Here is a 15473-nt window from a genome sequence, read left to right on the forward strand (position 1 = left end):
CCCAAAAAACTATACTATGTACTCATTTATAGAACACCAGCCTTAAAGGTGACCACGTACCAAGCAACTTTCTCATTAAAACATTCAGGCTATGTCTACACAGCAGCCACATCAGCATTATTTTGGAATAACTGATGTTATTCCGAAATAAGAAAGAGCACGTCTACACTACAAACCTTTACTTTGAAATAATTTCAAGCTGGAAGACTTCTTACTCCAACTCATGGTAACCCTCATTTCACAAGGAGTAAGCGAAGTTGAAGGAAGAGTGTTCTTCCTTGGACTTCCTGCAGTATAGACAGCGCCAAAAGCAGAATTAAACTATTTTGACTTCGGCTATGCAATTGACATAGCTGAAGTTGCATAGCTTAATTCAACTGTAGCCCTGCTGTGTACATGTACTCTAGTAGCTTAACCACTGACTCCATCATGATCTTTTTCTTTAGACAGAAAAAGGTTTCAAAGACAGTTTACGGTGTATTCAAATTAACAATTATCTTCAGATAAAACCCCTTTTAAGCTAGATATTGTTAAATTACTGTATCCATGTAATAGAGTATTTTTCCCCATAATACTCTTAACATTTACATTGAGTGGTGAAATTTTTAAACAAGTCTAAGGAGTTTAGGTTCTCAGAGATTTCAGGGCCTAATTCCAGCGGGCCTTGTCTACACAAGACAGTAAACCAGAATAACAATTCTACAATAGTTCTTCTGAAATAAATTCCCATGAACAATTGTAGGGCTTAATGGGAAGCAGTGTGCCTGTCCCATGAGAAATTGACAGTTTGTCCCCCAAATCAGGACAATAGGATGAAATGTCCACATTTTTTCTGCACCAAAAATCTGAAAAGAATGTGGTATTGGTCAGTCAAAAGCATTTTGGTTTAGTAATGTCAAAGCATTTAGTTTTGATTTAATGATTTTTGTTACTCCATTTAGTGAAAATTTACAGCAATTTCAAATGAAGGCATTTTGTCTTGAGAAACTCAAGACTTTGACAATCACTTTCTTTACCAATTTTTTCCAGCTGGGTGTTTTGTTGAACATGACACTTTCACAAACAGTTTCAATTTGCCAAATATACCCTGTCCAATGGGAAAAAAAAAGGTTGGACAATTTATGATCAACTCTCAACACAAGTAACTCTTTCTGGATTGAGCTCACCCTGAAAAAGGCGGGTTCAGATCAAGTCACCACAGAGAGTGAATCCCAGATTATTACACTTGAAATTCATACTATATTCCAGAATAGCCTCCTTATTTTGAAAATGTCCTTTGCAAATCCCACTGAGGATGTACTCTCTGATGTGACTAGTCTCATTTACTCTAATGGAAATACTTAGAGCAACTATTGCTCATCATGAGTAAGGGTTGCAAAGTCTAGGTTAAAGTAGCATTATTGTAGGAAAGGTAACCATTCCAAGTAAGTCCTCATTTCACTTTATCATCTTATTTTGAATAGCCATAAGACCATAATCCTGAAAGCAAAGACCTTTTTCCAACTTAAAGACTTTTAACTATTTAATTCAGCACAAAATTTTGCTATTTCATCAGCATCAATTGTATTGTTTGAACATAACATTTCTTATAAAATTTGGGATGTGCCTCCTCATTCAACTAAAAATGACACCCAGTTTTGTTAACTTTATACAAATTCAACTGAAAGGCCTTTTATTAAGTCATTTTATGTCTTTCCTCCAAGCATAGATACTGCTGGAAAAACTCTTTCAAAGTAATCTTAAACTGTCTATTTAAATTGTGCTATCCTTAAAATTTGATTCAAGCAGCAGAAAACCAGACTGAATAAAGCCAATCATGCATAATAAGCAATCTCTCTTGTTAAGACAGAAAGTGATCCTGAGTGAATTCTAGGAGGGAGTATGGTCTAGTGGATAGAATACTGATTGGAGATGCAGAATACATGGATTCTGTTTCCCTCTAGGCCACTTAGCTACTGGGTGACGCTGGAAAAGTCATGTGCCTCTTCAGGCCTCAGTTCCCCCATGGATGGTAGGAATGTTATCCTGTTAACCAGTAAGCATACTAGTGAGCTTGAGGCTTACTAGTATGTTTGCTGGTTAAATGGCCCTTTCCAGTTTAACTGTGGTGGTGGCCAGGTGTCCCAGACTGGAGTAGCCCTGGCAGTAGTGGGGCTGATTGATTGGGTCGAAGGACTCCATGGCCATAGCGGAGCTAGGTGGTGTGACCTTGGTTAATTGGTTAAGCATTACTGTTTAGCTAGTTAACTGTTTAACATCCCTAAGAGATGGTGGTATTTACATCTTTGAAATCTTATAGATGAAATCTATAGACAAAGTGTGCTAAGTAAGAACTAGGAATTATGGTGAAACTGACATGCCTTGTGTATACTGTGTTCTTAATCTCAGGATAGTTACATGTGTGAGGTTCTCTAAAAATAAAATACAAGTGGGAAAGCGAGAGTGTGTGTTGGGGAGTGTAAGACAAGAGGGTGACAGAAAATATTGAGGAAGTGTTTGTGTGAGAGAGAGAGTAAGAGTGAGAATGAGTGTCGGGGAGTCTTGAGCAAAAGAGAGCAATGGGGGAGCGCATGAGTATGTATAAGAGAGCACGATGGGGGCATGTTTGAGAGCGTGTGCCTTTGGGGGAGTGTGTGTGAGAATGCATGTGTGTGTGTGTGTGAGTGAGAATGAGCGTGTTGGGGGATTCAATGCAAAAAAGTAAGAATGTTAGGAGGGGGGGAGGGTCATGGTGGGTGTTGGGAAGAGTGTAAGAGAAAGCAAGAGTATTGGGACAGTGTGTGAGATAGACAGTGTGTATGTGTGTGTGTGTGAGAGAGAGAGAATTAGTGTTGGGGTGTGTTATGCAAGAGAGTGTGCGATGGGGGAAGCGCGTGCATGTGTGGAAGAGAAAAAGAGCCTTGGGGGAGTAGGGTGAGCGATGGAGGGAGGTACGTATGAGAGCAAATGCATTTGGAGGAGAGTATGTGTGTGAGACCATGCAAGTATGACAGAGTGTGTATGTGAGTGAGAGTGATGGGGGACTTGGTGCAAAAAAGCAAGAATGAATAATGTGTGTGTGTGATGGTGTGCGAGTGAGTGATTGATGATGGTGTGTGTGTGTGTGTTGGAGAGTGTGTGTGAGAGAGACAGTGAAAGTCTTTGGGTAAGTGTGTGTGTACGCACGCGTGTGTATGTTGGGGGTAGCTCTTTATTCCAGGTGGCCAACCTGTGGCTCTTGAGCCACAGAAATGTGGCGCTCAGGTTTACGGCTCGTTTGGAGCCGCATGCCCGCTTTGTGCACATGCCCCAGTTTCTGGAGAGAGAAGTGCGTGGCTGTGGCAGTGGCAGCTCCGGTGAGACCTAGGCATTGGGTTAGAATGGAAGGGGCCTGGGAGTGCCTGGCTCTGGGGGAGGGGGAGGGCATTGGATTAGTGTGGGGGGAGAGCTGGGGAGGGCCTGAGTCTGGGGGAGGGCATTGGATTGGAGGGGGGCTGGGGTGCCTCGGGCTGGGGGAGGGATGTGTGGCTCTTTGCATTATTTCCACAGCTCTTTTGGCTCTTCGTGTCTAGCTGGTTGGCCACCCCTGCTTTATTCAAATCACAGCCCTCACAAGTAAGACTTGTTTTATCAAACCATTTCAAACACAGAAATGTTTACATGCACTAGAATGAGGAAATGTCACCTAAACCATCAAACCAAACCAGCATATTTACCTTCTCTTCATTTCATCACTGTTTTGACATCTCAGTGAAAACCAAAACCCAAACACATTAGCAGTTTCCCAGTCATTTGTTCTAATTCTTTCTATTGAAATGTGACGCTGATATATAGTTTTGAGGTGCATCAATCAACTATTTTATTCTGCATTATTGTCCTCACAAACTTTCTCCATAGGCCACATTAAACACCATTCATAAAATGTATAAATTGATAGTTATTCATCCCAACTGACTAATGCTTTTGTGAAGTGACCATGGTACAAGCTAAACAGTCCACATGCAAAATTATTAATACTAAGCCAGAAACTGCAGCTACTACTCATTTCAAAGGAGCCATTCATTTGAGTATGTTCTAGCCAGCATGAAGAAGAGTTCCCCAATCAGGTGAGCAGTAATACAGTATTGTTAAATATAAATAAAATAAACTTTACAGACATACCTAACAAGTCATTATCAACAGAACTAGTTTTGATGAGTAATACGCAATATGTAATTGCTGAAGCTAGAAGAAATTTATGCAAAGGCCTCTGCATAATGAATGAAATAATTTTAATAACAACTGCAACATCCAAGCAGTACCAATTGTCCTATCAACATTTATGATTCTTAGCTACTAGAATGCGCCACTCTAAACCAAAGAAATTAAGGCTCGTTTTGATCACTTAATACGATTTGACCCCAATATCTTCACACATTACTTGGAGAAGGGGAAGGAAGAGAGGAAAGGTCTTTGTAAGCACTCAAGGCAAAGTTTTTTGGATGCTTCGGATATATTTTGCAGCCTCTTACACTCACATTGGACCATTTAAATATGCTGTAAATTCAAATCTCAAGTAAAAAAGCTAACCTTGGCTTTTTAAGAGCTCTCTTTTTAGTACATTAACAGATTAACCACTCAACCTCCAGAGAATTAATCTTGATGGTTACTGAATGGCCAGCCATGTTTATTAATAAAAAAAACCTTCTGTTAAAAAAGTTGAATGCATTTTTCAAGTGAATCAGAACATTCCTTGAGTTTTCTTGTACTCTATTTTTTGGGGATCCAGTAAGTCCGTGTTAAATCAAGATTTCTGAATAATCCTTTATTAACCAAAATACGTAATTCCTTAGTTAACACTATTAAAACTCAATAATTTGAACTATATTTTAATAGGAAATCCTAGCAAAATGACACTGTTCTCTGTGAAGTAGCTTATTTTGAGAAGAAATCCCATATTGTTTTATTATCATGATAAATCAGAAATATCAGTTCTCTCTACTTCATAGGAAAGCTTGTTTTGTATTAATAGCTATCAAATCAGATGCTCTACCACATTCTATAGTACTTGGAACTATGTGATCAACGCACTAGATCACAGAGTAAAACATTTTGAATTAATTTTCTGAAGTATCTCCATTTGAACCTGGTATTTTAAAGTCAACCATCAATATTTATGAGTTTCTATTTTCAAATTCACTCATCCATTTTATATTAAACTTCTAGATTATTGTATTTGGCACAATTCAAAACATCAATAATGAACAATAATAATGCTCAGTCAACTGCAATGATATATCTTATTATTGTATATCTCATTGTGTATGCACCATCTCTATTTTCTGTTTAGTTATATCAAACTGATTTATGGAGTCAGATTTATTCTGAGATCCTTACCAACACCTTCATGCAAACAAATAACAGTTTAAAAACATTTTAAATAAAAGTGCTGATTTGTGCTTATCACCTAACCTGTAAACCCAAAAATATATTATTTATTTTATCACCATTTCATGATATCATAGAACTTTTTTTTCCATTTTAAGCATTCCAGACATTTGAGTTTTCTATTCCAATCAGCATTTCTTATAGTCAAAGTTTTGTCCTCTTGTGTTTATATAGTTTTAAAAGAATTTAAGAGTTGGTTGACATTCATTTTCACTGTTAACTACAACTGAGACTCCTTTCTCATTATCCACAGAACAATTTGTTCCACTTATTTCCATGTAAGGCACCATTCACACATTTATATTAAAATTCCTTCATTCCAGCTGACCCAGCTCTGTTTTGAAGTGATCACTGTTTTGAAGTGATCATGTGCACTGGCAAATAATTTGATTTTACTAATACAGGATTTAAATCTTCATGTCTCACACTGCTGAGCAACCCTATTCACTCCACCTAGACCATTTGCTTCAGATAGTGCTAGTCAACATTGCAGAAGTGGGCCCATAAGACCATCTTTCTACTGTATATTGAAATCTCAAACATAATATTGTACCAGGAAATTCAATGTCAGTTAATTCTTTGAACACTGCAGCTGTGTCTAGACTGCTGGCTTCTTTTGGAAGAAGCTTTTCCGGAAGAGATCTTCCGGAAAAACTTCTTCCAAAAGAGAGCGTACACATTGAAAAAGCAATCTGCTGTTTTGAAAAATAGTGTCCACACTGAATGGACACTATCTCGCATTTCAGCTGTGATTACTATGGACAGCGTGGCCACCAGGGCACCTGTGCTTTTTCCTCTTCTTTTGAAAGAACTCCCTCTTTCCCATCCACACACGCCTTTTTTTGAAAGAGCTCTTTTGGAAAAAGGTTTCTTCCTTGCAGAATGAGTATTACCAATGTTGGAAAAACCCCTCTGTTTTTTCGATTTCCTTTTGGAAGAACGTGATTGCAATGTGGACGTAATTGAAATTTTTTCAGAAAAAAGCCATTTTTCCATAAAAACTCTGTACTGTAGACATACCCTGAGTAACACACCATGTGATAAAAGATTGAAACCTTTGAGTTATTTTCAATATATCTTTTAGTATTGGTATATTAAAATCACTTTGCAAAATTAACGAGCTTCTAAGTCAGTTAACCTACCCATTTCATATGGCACTTTGAATTTCTGTGTTGACTAAAGGATTATAAAACACCAATAGAGTTCTATCATCTGTAGTTTAACAAATACCTCTCTTACTTGCAAAGTCAGCCAATACGATCCCCATTTTGCTGTCTCAAAGCATAAATTCCTTGATTCAGCCCAGGTTTGTTGTAATAAAATTGCTACAAAAAAATAAGGCGCTATAAACAAAAACTAGATTTCTACCGTAATTCTGATTTTAAAAATATTTTTAAAGTGATTTTTGACTGTTCAGATCAGATTGATCCTATTAATCACTCCAAGCAGGGGCAGATGACAGTTTTGCGGGACCACGGGCAGCGTAATTCCACGGGGCCCCCTCTTTGCCACGGCGCATGCGCGGGGCTTTTTGAAGCACAGGGCCTGGGGCGGCCACCCCGTTCGCCCTGCCCTATATCCACCCCTGACTCCAAGAATATTCACCATCTGTTATTATTGCAACATCATTTCATGATACTTTGGAACAGTATTTGTATAATTAGTAATTTTCCATCTGTATTTGCCAGTTTTTCCTAATAAAGTTTTCAATACTTTAATGCTTTAAATTTTGAAAAGAGGTTGGTTTTACTCTTCAGTAATTTGCTAGGATACACCTCAAACTATTAATTGGGATTCACATTTGTTTCCAGTTGTTTTCCATCTCTACAATAGGTTCTAGACATCATTAATAGACTTAAATTTAAAAAAGGGTTCCCAGCTGGCTTGTTCAGTTCTAAGCAGCCAGTTGCATAGTATGTTCAGTTATTTTGCAATGAGTATTTATATATATGGGGCATGGTGTTCAGAGAGACCTCAAGGATTTTAGTTCCTGGGCATCACTAATAGTGTCCCTAGCCTCTATTTGTCAGTGGGTAGAAATGGATGACAGTAGAGGGATCACTTGATGATTACCTGTTCTATTCACTCCCTCTGGGGCATCTAGCATCGGCCACTGTCGGAAGACAGGATACTGGGCTACATAGACTTTGTCTGATCCGGTATGGCTGTTCTTATGTTCTAGTTAGTTATGAGTGTTGAGAACATACCTCTTCCAAGAGGTGTAATACTAATGAGGACAAGTTTGTAGTTTTCACACAAGCTAGCAGTTCAATTGAGCACAACACAGCCTCTAATATTTACCTGGGCAGTCACATGTGAAACTGCCTTAACTATAAACTACCTGACTTGCACTAGAAACAAGGTGAATGAAGTAATAATTTTTACTGAGCTAGGATTTTAGTAAGGCCTTAGAAAAAACACACTCCTTTTTTCCCCTAGTACGGATGGACTCACTGACTTTCAATGAGAAAGAGTTAGGCACAGAAGTGAAATTACAAGGACATTTAGGCACCTGAAGATGCTATATGCCCCCAATTCTGACTCCTAAAATCTTGTCCATTGTAGTCTTCTAGAGCAAGGGTTTTCAAACTGTGGGTCATGGCTCATCACAATAAGCCACTGGTTGTCTGCACTCGCTGCTCCCAATGGCCATGGTTCACTGTTCCCAGCTAATGGGAGCCGGGGGAAGCGATGGCCTGGCCTGTGCCGCTTCCTGAGGTTCCCATTGGCCAGGGTTTGGGATGTAAGCAACTGGTCGAATGAGTATCAGAGGCAGCAGGCGGGGAGTGAGCAGGAGCTGGTTCCCTCCAGCACTGTCTCCGCAATGCGGGGGGGGGGGGGGGGGGGGACAGAGCTGCAGAGGTTCAGGGGGTGGCGCAAGCCAGGACTGTTCAGTCCCAGCTCACACCACGCTGGGAGCTAACCCCACTGTGGCTCTGCACTTCAAACGTAGTTAAGAGCCCACTGGGACCATCCCCTACCCTTATCGACTAATTGAGTAGTCGATGGAAATTCCATCAACTACTTTACAGGATCAACCTAACCAGGATCAGTGAATTGCTCCATTTCCTGCGGCTCTCACTGGCCAGGAATGGTGAACTGATGCCACTAGGAGCTATGAGCAGCTGTGCTTGTGGATACTCAGGTAAACAAAGCGTCTGATGCCCGCCAACAGCTTACCCTGATGAGCTGAGACCCAAAGTTTGAAAGCCTATGGTCTGGAGTCACTGGCCATAATAAAAATCATCACTTTTCTGAACAAAGAACTTCTGATTTTTATCTGCCCCACACAAGAGGGTATAAAAAGTCTTTTGCAAAGATTACACCTTAAAAATTGCATTAGCGAACCAGCACAAAATAGGTCATTTGCTTTAATTTAAGATTACTGGACTGTGTCATCCCTGTCAAAATAAACACCTCTTCAATATAGTGGAATCAGATTTTTGTGCTGGTTCAAATATTTTAGTTTTGGACTTGATTAAATTAAATGTACACAAAAACACACACTTTCCACGCCATTTAATAAACTAATAAATGCATTACCCTAGTTAGGATACTTCATCACTTTTCTCCACCACAATTTGAGAAGTGTTTTGCAAACCAACTTTTTGATAATAAGTAACTCTCAAATTCTTTCATGTTTTAGTTAACAAGAGATCATCGTAAGGACTAAGGGTCATTCTCTAACCAGATAAACAATAGTTATATGAAAACCAAACTTGATACATTTTTGTTGAGATAATAATAATACACCAGCCTATGCAATACTAATTTTTATCCATATTATTGGCTAGCTATATTGCATAAACAAAGCAGCTTGACTAAAAAGTAAATCATGTAATAATGTTTTGAATTTAGTCAAACTAAACCATGTATTTTCCTTATTCCTGCAACTCATGTTTTTATATAAAAGCTGTATACTTCGGTAACTACAGAATATATTCAACAAAATTCAGATTACAACCATCAATAAAACTCAGCTCTTTGCTTGAAAGATGCTTAAATCTGAGAACTAGTTCAAAGGACCCATTGAAAATTTACATTTCTATAATTAAGAATTTACTTTTACTACAGTTCTCAGTGGGGAAAACTTCTTGTAGAACTTGATATTTAGAAATACCATTAATGATTTTCACTTTAAAAGGACACTTTCTGTATTAATATCCATTCAATCCAACATAGTTTCAACATATTCAGTGTTTTTATTAGTGCTCTGAAATCTTTGCATAAAAGAAACATCAACATCTAGTCATATTGGAGTTTAATAGTTTTTGCTGTAGTGTTCCAATTCAAATCTAGCATAGGAAAGTCAACCACCAATGTTTAAGTCATACAACTGTCTATTACCCCATCCATTTTCATACACTGTACTATTTTATTTTTTAAAATCAAATAAAAGATTAGAAGGCAACAATCATTTATAATCTTCTCTTTTAGCAGAACAGCTACCCTAGAATCTTGATTTCAAGTTCAGCTCATACTAAATCAATATTCTGCTGATTAGTGAAATAAAACTCACACTGCTAAATTTTAGACTCCGATTATTTTTTTAAAAGAACTTCCATGGGTAAGAAATTTACATAATGTCTGTGTGACTTAGGACGGAGCCTGAATTTCATTTTCAAAAAGAGAAATTAGCACTTAGCAGCCTCATTGATTTTCAGTGAGATTTTTTTGTCTCTTAGAAGTCCAGCTCTCAAAAGGTATTTAGGCTCCCCAAAATGAGTTTAGCAATTAAATGCCTTTGAGAAGCTGGTCAGTAAGGCTATAGATACACTGCACTGTAGTTCAAAATGAGGTACGCAATTTGAGCTATGCAAATTGTGTATCTTATTTCAATCTTATTTCAGAATAGCTTATTTTGTAATTTGGCACTGTTTACACAGCACCAAATTTCAAAATAACCCACTATTCTGACACGTCCCTTACTCCTTGTGGAATGAGATTTACAGGGACGTTAGAATAGAATAGAATAGAATAGAATAGAATAGAATAGAATAGAATACTCTGGTATCCCGAAATAGTGTTGCAGCGTAGACGTATCCTGAGAGACTAACACTTTTGAAGATAGGACTTGAGGTTGCAAGTCCTAAACCATTCAGACAGCTCTGTAGTAGAGCAATGCCTAAAAAAAGTTTATAAATCTTGGCCCTATGTGCCTACGTTGCTTTTTAACATGTGACTTATGTGCTTTTGTTAGTGTTATCCAAATAAAACCTTCACTGTTAATTTTCTTAAAATTGGACTTCAAACAGTAATAATGAAATTTTAAAAGTATTTCCCTTCTACATAAGTTACCAAACATCTTTTCACCTCAAAATATATGTCCCATCTATTTTAATTGAATCAATTTACAACATCCCTTGTACTCTTAATGATGCCTCGTCATTATCCAGTTGTTAAATCAGTTTCTCATATTCACCATTTTGTCCATTTTGGATTTTAATAAAGTTATTGCTATGAAGAATTTGCAAAGATAAACATCAACCTTTCTTAATTAGAACAGATGTATTTCCATTAGTCTTCACCTGAACTTTATTCTGCAGATAAATACTTCCTTTCAATATAATTATTAAGCGTTAAACCAAATCAACCCTTATTTAAAATGAGCGAAATTAACCACTAAACAAGTTAGCAATTCTTTGCTAATAACTTTTTCAGCCTAAGTCAAATTACACTGGCATAGTTACAGCCATTCACATTATTTAAGAAGTTTCATTACTGTGAATAAGCACAAAATTTTAATATTTAATTAGAATCGACTTAATTAACATTCAATTTTCATTTAGTCATGAAAATGTACCATCAAGTTTTAAAAACAATGAAGATCCACCAAGATTATTTTTAAGCACTTGCACATGCTATCTGATCACTTTTTAAACAGAATTTTTTTGGAATGATGTCTTGTAACTATGATAATATAGATTGTTCCTACGAAAAATTAGATGTGAACAGTCTTTCTTATTCAAATCAGAACAGATTAGCCACCCAACCTCTGTATAATAAGTTGATCCTTAGTTACTGTATAGAGACCTTTATAAAACAAGATTTCAATAATTTTAAAATTAATATTTCAACTGAATCAAAATAGCTCTTGTATTTTCCTTATTCCTACAATTTATTTGTTGTAGATCAATTATGTCCCAGATAAACCACGAATTATTTATAGAACTTCACTAATTAAAGCCTTTGGTTAAAATTTTCAAAACTAAGTGATGTAGGAGCCCAAGTCCATATTCAGAAGCCACTCAGGTGTTTGGTCCCTTTTAGTTAGAATGACAGTTAAGTGCCAGAGTCACTTTTGAAAATAGGACTCAGCCTCCATTGAAAATGTTACCCCAATCCTATGATCACTCACACATGTAAACACTGTCATAGGCAGAGAAAATCCTGACCCCACTGAGATGATTATTTTACTACTGAGGCAGCATAGCTGAAAGGAACAGATTCCTTAAATGAAGCTCAGAACCAAATATCAAAGCCTGTCATGTTGCACTATTTTCTATAAGCACAAATCTCTGACATCTGAGAGCCAGTTCAGTCCTGAAAACTGATAATTCTACGATTGCTCTGAGGGTAAGATCTCTTTTGATTATTCAAACCACCACATATTTCCGCTTTTAAGAAGGACTTTTCTGTGTGAATACGTATTAAATGCAAGATTCCACTTTCAGAAAGAGTACTTTGAATAATGACCAAGGAAAGAAACCTTTGAGTTATGAAATATACTCTAAGCATTATTAGCATATTCAATTCAATTACCTTATTTCATATAATCTTCAGTTGCCATATTGATACCAAATGATAAACACACCAGTAATTATATCCATTCACCAAACATCAGGATAACCTATGATTTTCATCTCTATCTTCTGCTTAATTAGGCAGAACTCAAATCAGTAATTATGACAATAGCCAATATCAAGTTCATTACTCAGAACCAAATTTCTCATTGTTTATTTACTAGATTTCCAATAGCAACAATGACTTCTAGAAAAAAAAAGTCTGTTTGAATAAAAATGTCTTATTTATACTGTAAACAGGAAATTTCACCCAAAACATTAACCCAACATTTAGACACACCTTGGAATATTTGTATTATACCTGACAGTTCCCTCGTTACCCACCAACATTCTTTTAAGTCTTCCATAAAATCTTTGTTGTTATACATTATTTTGTAATTTTGGATTTTTTAAAGATAGTTTGTTACCATGCTTTAATTAAATCTATACATTCCCATATGTTTTCACCTGAATTTTTGCAAGATCTACCCAAGACACTATATATAGCATTATTTAAGATTGCCCAGCAATATGCAAAAATATAAGACTATGTTTGATATGTAAAAGAGCCTCACAGATTCAGAAAATTTAGATCTAGTCTTTCACAGGCACTTAAATTTCACTTACCCATGTTGACCCCAATAACTTATGTTAAGCTTTAAACCCTATTTGATTATACATTTATATCACTTCTTAAAACACACATTTTTCCAGAAGTCTTGTGAACCCACAAGTTTAATTTGACCAGTGAAAATTCTCAATGGGCCAGATTTAGCATCAATTTTTAAGTAAAAATCTCCTTATATATTAATGGAGATTTCTGCTTTAAAATGATTGCAAATGACCACATCAGCTGACTATCAAGTTGATTCCTGTTACAAAAAAATAGGAGTACGGTAGAAAAAATTTCTTGATGTCAAGACAATAACAAATTAACTACTCCCTAAACTTCTATGTTATTTTTTCCTTATTGGCTGGATATTTATAAACATTTCCATTTTTTTAGAACCACATCAGATTGAACCCTTTTGATTTTCCTTATTCCTGTTAGGTATTAACTTACTCTTTAAGTGAATGAATGATATCCCTTCAGCATAATGGTTTAGGGTCAGATTCAGACATCAGAACTCATACTGAACAATACTTTAAGCCATAGGTAGACCAATTGAGCCCTGGGTCCAATCGTCCCTCCCGCAAGGCTGGAAGTGGTGCCCATGCAATTCAGGTTGTTTTCCCATCTTCATTAAATACTAATAGCTTTGTGAAATCATTTAATCTACTTTGCTTTTTGTATTATATAATTTGAATGATCTGTAGACACATTTCATACTCAAGCAGATTGGATCTGTTGCTTCACAAAGATGAATGTTGAAACAGCAAGCGTACTAAATCCCAAGTATACAAAAATATAATCCAAAAGACCTTGGCCTAAGCCTTTATAGTACATAGACAAGAGATCTCCATTTCTTTTAGTGTCAGTTCTAATACTTCTAGATGTAGAAAAAGCAACCAGAATAGTTGTGTAAGGCTATGTCTACACTACAAAGAAAAGTTGGAAAAAGATACACAAACTGTCAACCGCAATTTGTATCTTTTTCCATGTTTCTTCTGAAAAAGGCTTTGCCAACATTTGGCCCTTCTACACAGGGCCAAATGTTGGGAAAAAAACCCTCTTTTGGAACATCCCTTCTTCATTATAGAATGAAGTTTTCAGGGATGCCTAAAAAAGTGTCTGCTTTTCCGACATTTTTTTCTTGGATGCGGCAGAGCTTTTCCAGGATACCCAGTATCCCGGAAAAGCTCTGTAGTCTAGACGTACCCTAAGTCTTTAGTACAGTGTTAGGCAGGAGTAACACAGAACTACTGATTCATTTTTGTTAAATCCACCAGTATGAACATCGCTCAGTCACCATTTGATAATAGATTTGAAGTATTTTAACTTCACAAAATTGTTAAGCAAAGATACCTGTTTTTGGTGTTCCAAATGAGGAAACGTTTCTTTCTCTAGGTATGTTTAAGCCAGACACCTGTTTTTCCCTCCCTCCCCCCCCCCCCCATTTTTAATGCTGAGAACACATCTCATTGGTGTTGGGCATCAAAAACAGATTTAAATGTTTAGCTGGAGTATCACTACTTGGTAATGTGGAAGGCACAGGGAGAAAAAAAAATCACTCAGATACTCTGATACAGCCAAACACATATATTCAATAGAATATTAACCATACCAATAAACTTGTAAGAGACTTTAGGCTTCATTTGATGCTACTGGATACATCTTCTAGTTAGGAATTTAACCAACGTATTAGGTCAGGATAAAACTTGGAAGTCTCATCAGCTTCACCACCCATTAGAGAAACTGCTTTCAACAGTTTTCAGTAACTACTTTCTAGTTTTTAAAGAAAATTCTTTGGAGTACATCAAAACTGAAGTTGAATATATTGATTTCTATACCTTTAGGATAACAATAAGGTAAGTAACCATTGATGGCTATTTATGTATCAAAACACACTCCTCAAATTTGAGCAACCAAGTTAGTATGTGCAAATACTGAACCACTCAGTATTAAATACACCAGCATTTCATTAATGTGGAAACACAGTCAGATTATATTTAACTTGTTAAATAGATTCTGCCCAACTGTCATATATTAGACAGTACACGCTGGCCAAATTTTGACCTCTTTTCACAGTACTGATTCCACAATGACCCAGTTACTTCTGGAAATAACCCCTCCATTTCGACAAGAAATTAGCTTAGTCGACCACCATTACAAAGTTTCAAATGCATTTTTTATTATTAAAAGTGAATAAGTTTTTTTAAAAAAAATAAAACTTTATTTGGAAGAAAATAGGACAGTTAAAAAGAAATCGGACTACAATATATAAACGCAATATCTTCAACTATTAAGTTAATATACATGTGGTGATTACTGCTGTAGGGGGAAAAAGGTTAAGATACATTTTATTCACATAAAACAACCACACTTAATGATATATTAAACTTCTTTAAAACAAACACCCTGAAAATTACTTACTGTTGATCCTTTGTCTCACACACATTCATTGAACTCTATGAACTCAATATTGAACACTGGAGTTTAGTTTAGCTAAATTTGCATCAGGCCACTAATCCCATTAACTAAAGGAACTAAAAAAAGCTGGTCACCCTATGTGTGATAATTACATTGATGAAAATTTAGTATTGATAAAAAAAATTCCAGGCTATTCTACCCAGCAAGAAAGACTACTTATAAAACTGTTCCAATTAATAGCAGGGCCAAAACGA

This window comes from Pelodiscus sinensis, chromosome 11 (genome assembly GCF_049634645.1).
Source record: "Pelodiscus sinensis isolate JC-2024 chromosome 11, ASM4963464v1, whole genome shotgun sequence".
In the NCBI taxonomy this organism is placed as follows: domain Eukaryota; kingdom Metazoa; phylum Chordata; order Testudines; family Trionychidae; genus Pelodiscus; species Pelodiscus sinensis.